Source organism: Meriones unguiculatus (assembly GCF_030254825.1).
Source record: "Meriones unguiculatus strain TT.TT164.6M chromosome 16 unlocalized genomic scaffold, Bangor_MerUng_6.1 Chr16_unordered_Scaffold_43, whole genome shotgun sequence".
In the NCBI taxonomy this organism is placed as follows: Eukaryota; Metazoa; Chordata; class Mammalia; order Rodentia; family Muridae; genus Meriones; species Meriones unguiculatus.
Window position 1 is genome coordinate 2,184,753 of NW_026843701.1, and position 7,067 is coordinate 2,191,819.

The following is a 7,067-nucleotide window of genomic DNA, read 5'->3' on the forward strand; positions in this document are numbered from 1 at the left end:
CATAAAAGTAAAAATAACAATTGTGTGTGTGTCATTTTAAATTTACCCATAGGGCTAGATCATACTCAATTACACTTGATAAATCTATAAATTATCATTTCTTTTTCTCTTCTTATGCCATTTATTTTTTCATGTGAAAGGCATATATTCTCAAACTTTCAAGATTATTACTTCTTAGAAACCACAATTACATCATGTGTGTTTGGGAAAAAAGAAAAACCCCAGCCTGTCTGGGAAAGAAATTTACAATGTATAAAGCCAGGAGCACTTCAGCAAGCCATCATGCCACATTCAGCAGAAGGCTCAAGCCAGAGTGATACACTTGGGAAGAATGCAGGGCTGTCCCATGTCCTTGACAAACTCTTATTTACAGTGAATTCATTTCTTCAGTAAATTGGCTTAGCCTTTGTTAAGACTGGAGTGTAAAGACAGCACCTATTAGAATGGATAATTTCAAACATCTCAGCCTCTGGCCTGCATACTTTTGCTTTCCAGATCATAAAACCAACACAAATAATTCAAACCCAATTGGAAAGACTGTAACTAACAGTTCACCAGCAAGCCCCATGGCTAATCCATATTTTATGAGATGTTCACATTTAATGAAAGGGGAACCATATTCCATTTCAGAATGAAATGAAATGCCAGTTGCACTGTAATTAAAGGGAATGGACTACCCTTTACTGTGCACAATTGCTTTAGGCGGCAGCTCTGTCTAGGGGAAAAGCTGTCATTGTTCACTCCTTCTACAGCAAAAGGCTAGGGAGTGGGAACTACGTTTACATTCACATCCAGCCTTTACACACACCTGTCAGCAGCTGCTGGCTGTCCTTTCCCAGGTCTACCTCAGTCCCAAGGAGGTCAGAGAGAAGGCTTCTGGGACTTCTTTTTTTTAAATTTTTTTCTATTTTCATTTTTATTAATTACAGTTTATTCACTTTTTATCCTCCCTGTTCTTCCCCCCCATTCCCATCACTCCCTCTTCTCTACCCGTGCCACTTCCCAAGTCCACTGATAGGAGAGGTCTTCTTCTCCTTCCGCCTGATCCTAGTCTATTAGGTCTCATCAGGAGTGGCCTGGTAGGGCTGTTCACCTCAGAAGGAGGTGAACAAATAGCAGGACAATCAGTTCCTGTCAGAGACAGCCCCTATACCAATTACTATGGAACCCACTTGGACACTGAACTGCCATGGGCTACATCTGTGCAGGGGTTCTAGGTTATCTCCATGCATGCTCCTTGGTTGGAGTATGAGACTCAGAAAAGACCCCTGTGCCCAGCTTTTTTGCTTCTGTTGCTCTCCTTGTTGAGTGCCTGTCCTCTTGAGGTCTATTTCTCACTTCTTTCATAAGATTCCCTGCACTCTGACCAAAGGTTGGCCATAGTCTCAGCATCTGCTTTGATACCCTGCAAGGTAGAGCCTTTCAGAGGCCTATGTGGCAGGCTCCTATCATGTTCCCTGTTTTCTCCTTCTTCTGATGTCCATCTTCTTTGACTTTCTGAATGCGGATTGAGCATTTTAGCTAGAGTCCTTCTTCTTGATCACTTTCTTTAGGTTTACAGATTTTAGTAGGTTTATCCTATATTATATGTCTACTACCCACTTATGATTGAGTATATACCGTGTATTTTTCTGCTTCTGGGATAGCTCACTCAGGATGATCTTTTCCAGTTACCAGCATTTGCCAGCAAAGTTCGTGATTTCCTTGTTTTTAAGTGTTGAGTAATATTCCATTGTGTAGATGTACCACAATTTCTGTATCTATTCCTCAACTGAGGGGTTGTTTCCAGATTCTGTCTATTACAAATAAAGCTGCTACAAACATGGTTGAGCAAATGTCCTTTTTGTATACTTGAGAGTCTTTTGGATATATGCCTAGGAGTGGACCTCAAGGAAACGCTATTCCTAATTGTCTGAGAAAGCTCTAGATTGATTTCCAAAGTGATTGTACAAGTTTACATTCCTACCAGCAGTGGAAGATGGCTTTCTCCACATCCTCTCCAGCATGTGTTGTCACTTAAGTTTTTGATCTTAGCCATTCTTCTGAGTGTAAGGTAAAATCTCAGGGCCATTTTGATTTGCATTTCCCTGATGACTAAGGATGTTGATGTTCTTTTTTTAATTTTTTCATTTGTATTTATTTTTTAATTTATTATTTTATGTTAATTACAGTTTATTTAATTTGTATCACAGCTGTATCCCCATCCATCATTCCCTCCCAAATCCACCCTCCTTCATCTCCTTCCTGCCCCTCTCTAAGTCCACTAATGGGTGTGTTCCTCCTCCCCTTTCCATTTCATCCTACCTTATCAGGTCTCTGCAGGGCTAGCTAAAATGTCCTCTTTGTTTCTCTGCCATTCGATATTCCTCTATTGAGAATTCTTTGCTTCTCTCTCTACCCCATTTTTTAGGTGTATTACTTCATTTGTTGCTGTTTAAATTTCGTGAGTTCTTTATATATTCTGGGTATTAGCCTCCTGTCAGATATAGGGTTGGTGAAGATCCTTTCCCAGTGTGTAGGCAGTCATTTTGTTCTGATGACACTGTCCTTGCTTTACAGAAGCTTTTCAGTTTCATGAGGTCCCATTTATTAATTGTTGCTCTTAGAGCCTGTGCTGTTGGTGTTCTGTTCAGGAAGTTGTATTCTGTGCCAATGAGTTCAGGGCTCTTCCCAAATTTTTCTTCTAATAGGTTTAGTGTGCTTGGTTTTATATTGAGGTCTTTGATCCTCTTGGATTTTAGTTTTGTGCAGGGTTATAAATATGAATTTATTTGCATTTTTCTACATGTAGACATCCAGTTAGACCAGCTCCATTTGGTGAAGATGGTGTCTTTTTTCCATTGAATTGTTTTGGAATCTTTGTTAAAAATCAGGTGTCCCTAGCATGTGGATTTATTTCAGGGCTTCTGTCTGATTCCATTGATCCACCAGTCTGTTTCTATGCCAGTACCATGCAATTTTAGTATTGCTACTTTATTTTACAGCTTGAGATCAGGGATGGAGTTACCTCCAGAAGATCTTCTTTTGTAGGAGACTGTTTTAGCAATTCTGGGTTTCTTGTTATTCCATATGAAGTTGAGAATTTTCCTTGCAAGGTCTGTGAAGAATTGTGTTGGAATTTTTATGGGAATTGCATTGAATCTGTAGATTGCTTTTGGTAAGATGGCCATTTTTACTGTGTTAATCCTGCCAAGATATGAGCATGGGAGATCCTTCCATCTTCTCTTATCTTCTTCTAATTCTTTCTTCAGAGACTGGAAATTTTTTCATACAAGTCTTTGACCTGTTTAGTTAGGGTCACACCAAGGTACTTTATGTCCTTTGTGACTATTGTGAAGGGTGTTTCTCTAATTTCTTTCTCAGCCATTTTGTCATTTGTATACAGGAGGGCTACTGATTTTCTTGTGTTAGTTTTGTATCCGGCCACTTTGCTGAAGGTATTTATCAGCTGTAGGTGTTCCCTGGTAGAATTTTTGGGGTCACTCAGTTATACTATTATGTATCATCTACAAATAGTTAGTCTCCAACTTCTTTCACCATGGGCCAATTTTATGTTCTGGTGTAGCATATTTGAACTGAAACATGAGGCAGAAGTGGGCAACACTTCGCTGGTGCTAGGATATATGAAGGAAGAAGGGGTCATTTCAACCAGATTCACTCAGTTCTGTGATGTCAAGAAGTACACTGATACTCTTGGTCTACCCTGAGTGCTCACAGAGAGGAGAAGGTTCTCAGGGGGTGCCTTATGCCAATGACACTACCTTTCCCAGAAAGAGCCCAAAGATATATATCTGAAAAAAAAATCCCAGGACAAATTGTGACAAGTCGTTTCTACCTGACCTTATATTAGTAATCAAGAGATTATAGGGCTCTGGAGAAAGGCACTGCAAAGTAGGTGGAACAAGAAAACATGTTTTTTAGGTCTGCTTGCTCTATTAGAACCTCCCTTTTCAGGATCCAACATAGACTGCAGACCACACAGTATTGGTTGAGGATGCTCCACAGACAGTGGTCTAGGCATATCTGCTTATTATCTTACAGAACAAATCTTAATCATAGCCCCTTAGGATTGAAGAATAAACTATCAATGTACATTAATTGCAAACATCTTTGAAAGTTCTGCTATACACTGCCAGACATCAAATAATTACATTTGACTGACTGGTGTATAGTGCACATTAACATACTCTTATTAAGAGGCGAAACTCAGAAAAGAGTGAGAGAGTAAATACAAGAGCAAGAATGCGCTAGTGCAAGTTTTCTAGAAGAACAGAATATATATATTGTTCTTTTAAATATTCTCTCTCTATATTCTGTATCTATATCTCCTGTTCATATATGTGAATTTATATGTTATTGGAGTGCTGTACAGGCTGTAATCTAGCTTACTCCAATAATGGCTGTCATAGAAATGTCAAGAATGTTATAGTTGTTCAGTCCATGAGGCTGGATAACTCAGCCGGTCTTCAGTCTATGTCGGATCCTGAAGAAGTCGTTCTTATACTGGTGATAGAATGCCCCAGCAGCGAGAGTGAGAGCAAGCAGACATAAAACAGTGCTTCCTTCTTCCATGCCATTTTCTCTGGGCTAGACCAAGAGGTGTCTTGAGAAACTTACAGACAGCGAGTAGGATATTATAGCTACTAAGGACAGAAAAAGGAGGTGCACTGAAGAGACATAGCACATTCTTCAGCCTACCAAAAAATCTCATACATTGCTACATTAAGAATAAGTATAACCATTGTTCTTCAACTGCTTGAAAAAAAAAGTGCGTTGCCTTACTGCTTTCAGGCTGTGTGTAATCTTCATAGATTAGGGGGAAAATAAAGGATGGATAAGCAGGGTGGATAGGCAGAGACAGGTAGATCAATTTGGGAAAAAAGCAGGAGGGTGGTAGTATCCGAGTGTCAACTCTTACTGCTGGCTGTATGGTGAGCATGTCTGTCAAAGTAGGAATACCAAGCCAGTCTCCAGAAAGAATTTAAGTATGGACTTGGTTCACTGATATATTATCCAGTATGTGAGGTAATAGAGACTGGTTCCACTATTAACAAGCTTCATGGCAGAATGCCAACATCCAAACTTATAAAGCACATTTTACAGACTGTAAAAAGATCACTGGGACAGCAATAAAGAACTGGATTTCGAGGGGCTTCAGGGGGAAATGAGTGAAGGGTAGCAAGGAAATATTGGCAAGTGGTTTTAATGGACAGAAACAGAGAACAGGCCACTCAGCCTCCAACGAATGCTTTGGCTGAACTGTTGTTAGTAAGTTAATCTTCAGGGTGAGGGCCAGAACAAGAAGCACCTTTACAGTTTTCACCATTAGTTTTGACATTTGTGTCCTAAGTTGTGACATTTGTGTTTTAAGGGAGCCATAAATTTTCTAAGCAAGGAATTACTTATTCTGAAATCATTTTCCTCTACTGCCCTCTAGTGGGTAATGGAAACAAAACAGAATAACGCAGAGGATCCAAGAAGTCCTGGGGAGACCTTATAAGCTATGGTCAGATGGCAAGGGAGAAGGACCCCCCTTTCAGTGGACTAGGGAAAGGGGTTAGGAAAAAAAAGGGAAGGAGGGTGGGACCAAGAGGAGATGAGGGAGGAGGCTACAATTGGATATAAGATTAATAAATTGTGAAAATAAAAATTAAAAGTAAATATATAAAATATTTTAAGCTGGAAGCAAAAATACAGAGAATTCCAGGAAAGTCACAGACAGACAGACAGACACACACATACACACATACACACACACACGAACATACAGCTATTGAGTCTTTCAAAAACAAATAGCCTTAACTCTCTTATGATTATAGCTTTATTCTAATGGAGAAGTCACAAATAAAAGTCTAGACACAAGCAAAGGCTCCTGAAACACCTACATAGGTACCACCTATATGGGGTGTGAATGCGAGAAAAGACATCAAGTTCCCACAGGCACGGGTCTCACAAACTGAGATTCTGCAGCAATGTGCCTAGCATGCCCCAAAGGCATAAAGAAGACTTGCATAGACAACAGATGCCTCTTAGCTGAAGAAAGGATAAAGAGAATGTGGTACACTTACACAACGAGGTATTCTTCAGTGGTTAAAATAAATGACCTCATTAAATTTGTAGTCAAATGAGTGAAACTGGAAAAATTCATCCTGAATGAAGTAGCCCAGACACAGAAAAGCAGAAAAAGTATGTATTCACTTATAAGTGAATATTAGCTCTTAAGTAAAAGATAGTCTACAGGTTAGGTAAAGAGGAGGGTTATGAGAGAGAAGCAAGGATCTCCCTGGAAAGAAGGGATAGAATAGATTGTGTAGGTGAATGAGGGTGGGAGGAGGGGAGAGGAAGACATTAGGTTGGGGTGGAGGGAGAGAGTGAGAGAAAAGTCATCTGGATTTGGAAAGTATTTGGGGGATGGGGGGTGGAAAGCTAGTATAGTGGAAACTTCCTGGAATCTCTGACAGTTACCCTAGTTAGGATTCCTAGTAATGGAGGGTCAGAGTCTCAGAGTCTGAATTGGTCTTTTGTAGAAAGGCAAGTCTTCCAGTAATGGATCTGGATTATCTTTGCTTGAGATGTTGACCAAGGAGGACCGGTGGGGATCCCTAAACAACACAGGCTGATGCTAGGCAAAGGTTACATTCTGAAAATTGGCAGTGGTGTGCCATTGCCATGGAAAACTTCAGTTTATTGAACATAGAAAGGTTAAGCTGATGCTGTCTTGGGGACTTCACTCTTTGTTTTAGTCTCTTTAATGTGACAAGGTACTCTGAAGGCTGTGGAAAGAGAAACCTGGACACCAACCCAGGCACAAAAACCTCTACATACAATTTGTCCTGTCTGTAAGATGTGCTGTGGCAGTAGTGGCTCAGAACTTATGGCAGTGGTCAACCAATGTTTGGTTTTACTTGAGACCCATGGCAGAAAAGGGAGCCTATATCCTACATTTTCTGGATGGCCAGAAACCTGAGACTAGATAGCTCAGAGACCCAGGGTAGAATTGGACTAAAAGAGAAATCAATGAAATTATTTCTAATGATACTCTGTTATATGCATAGAGCACTGCCTTG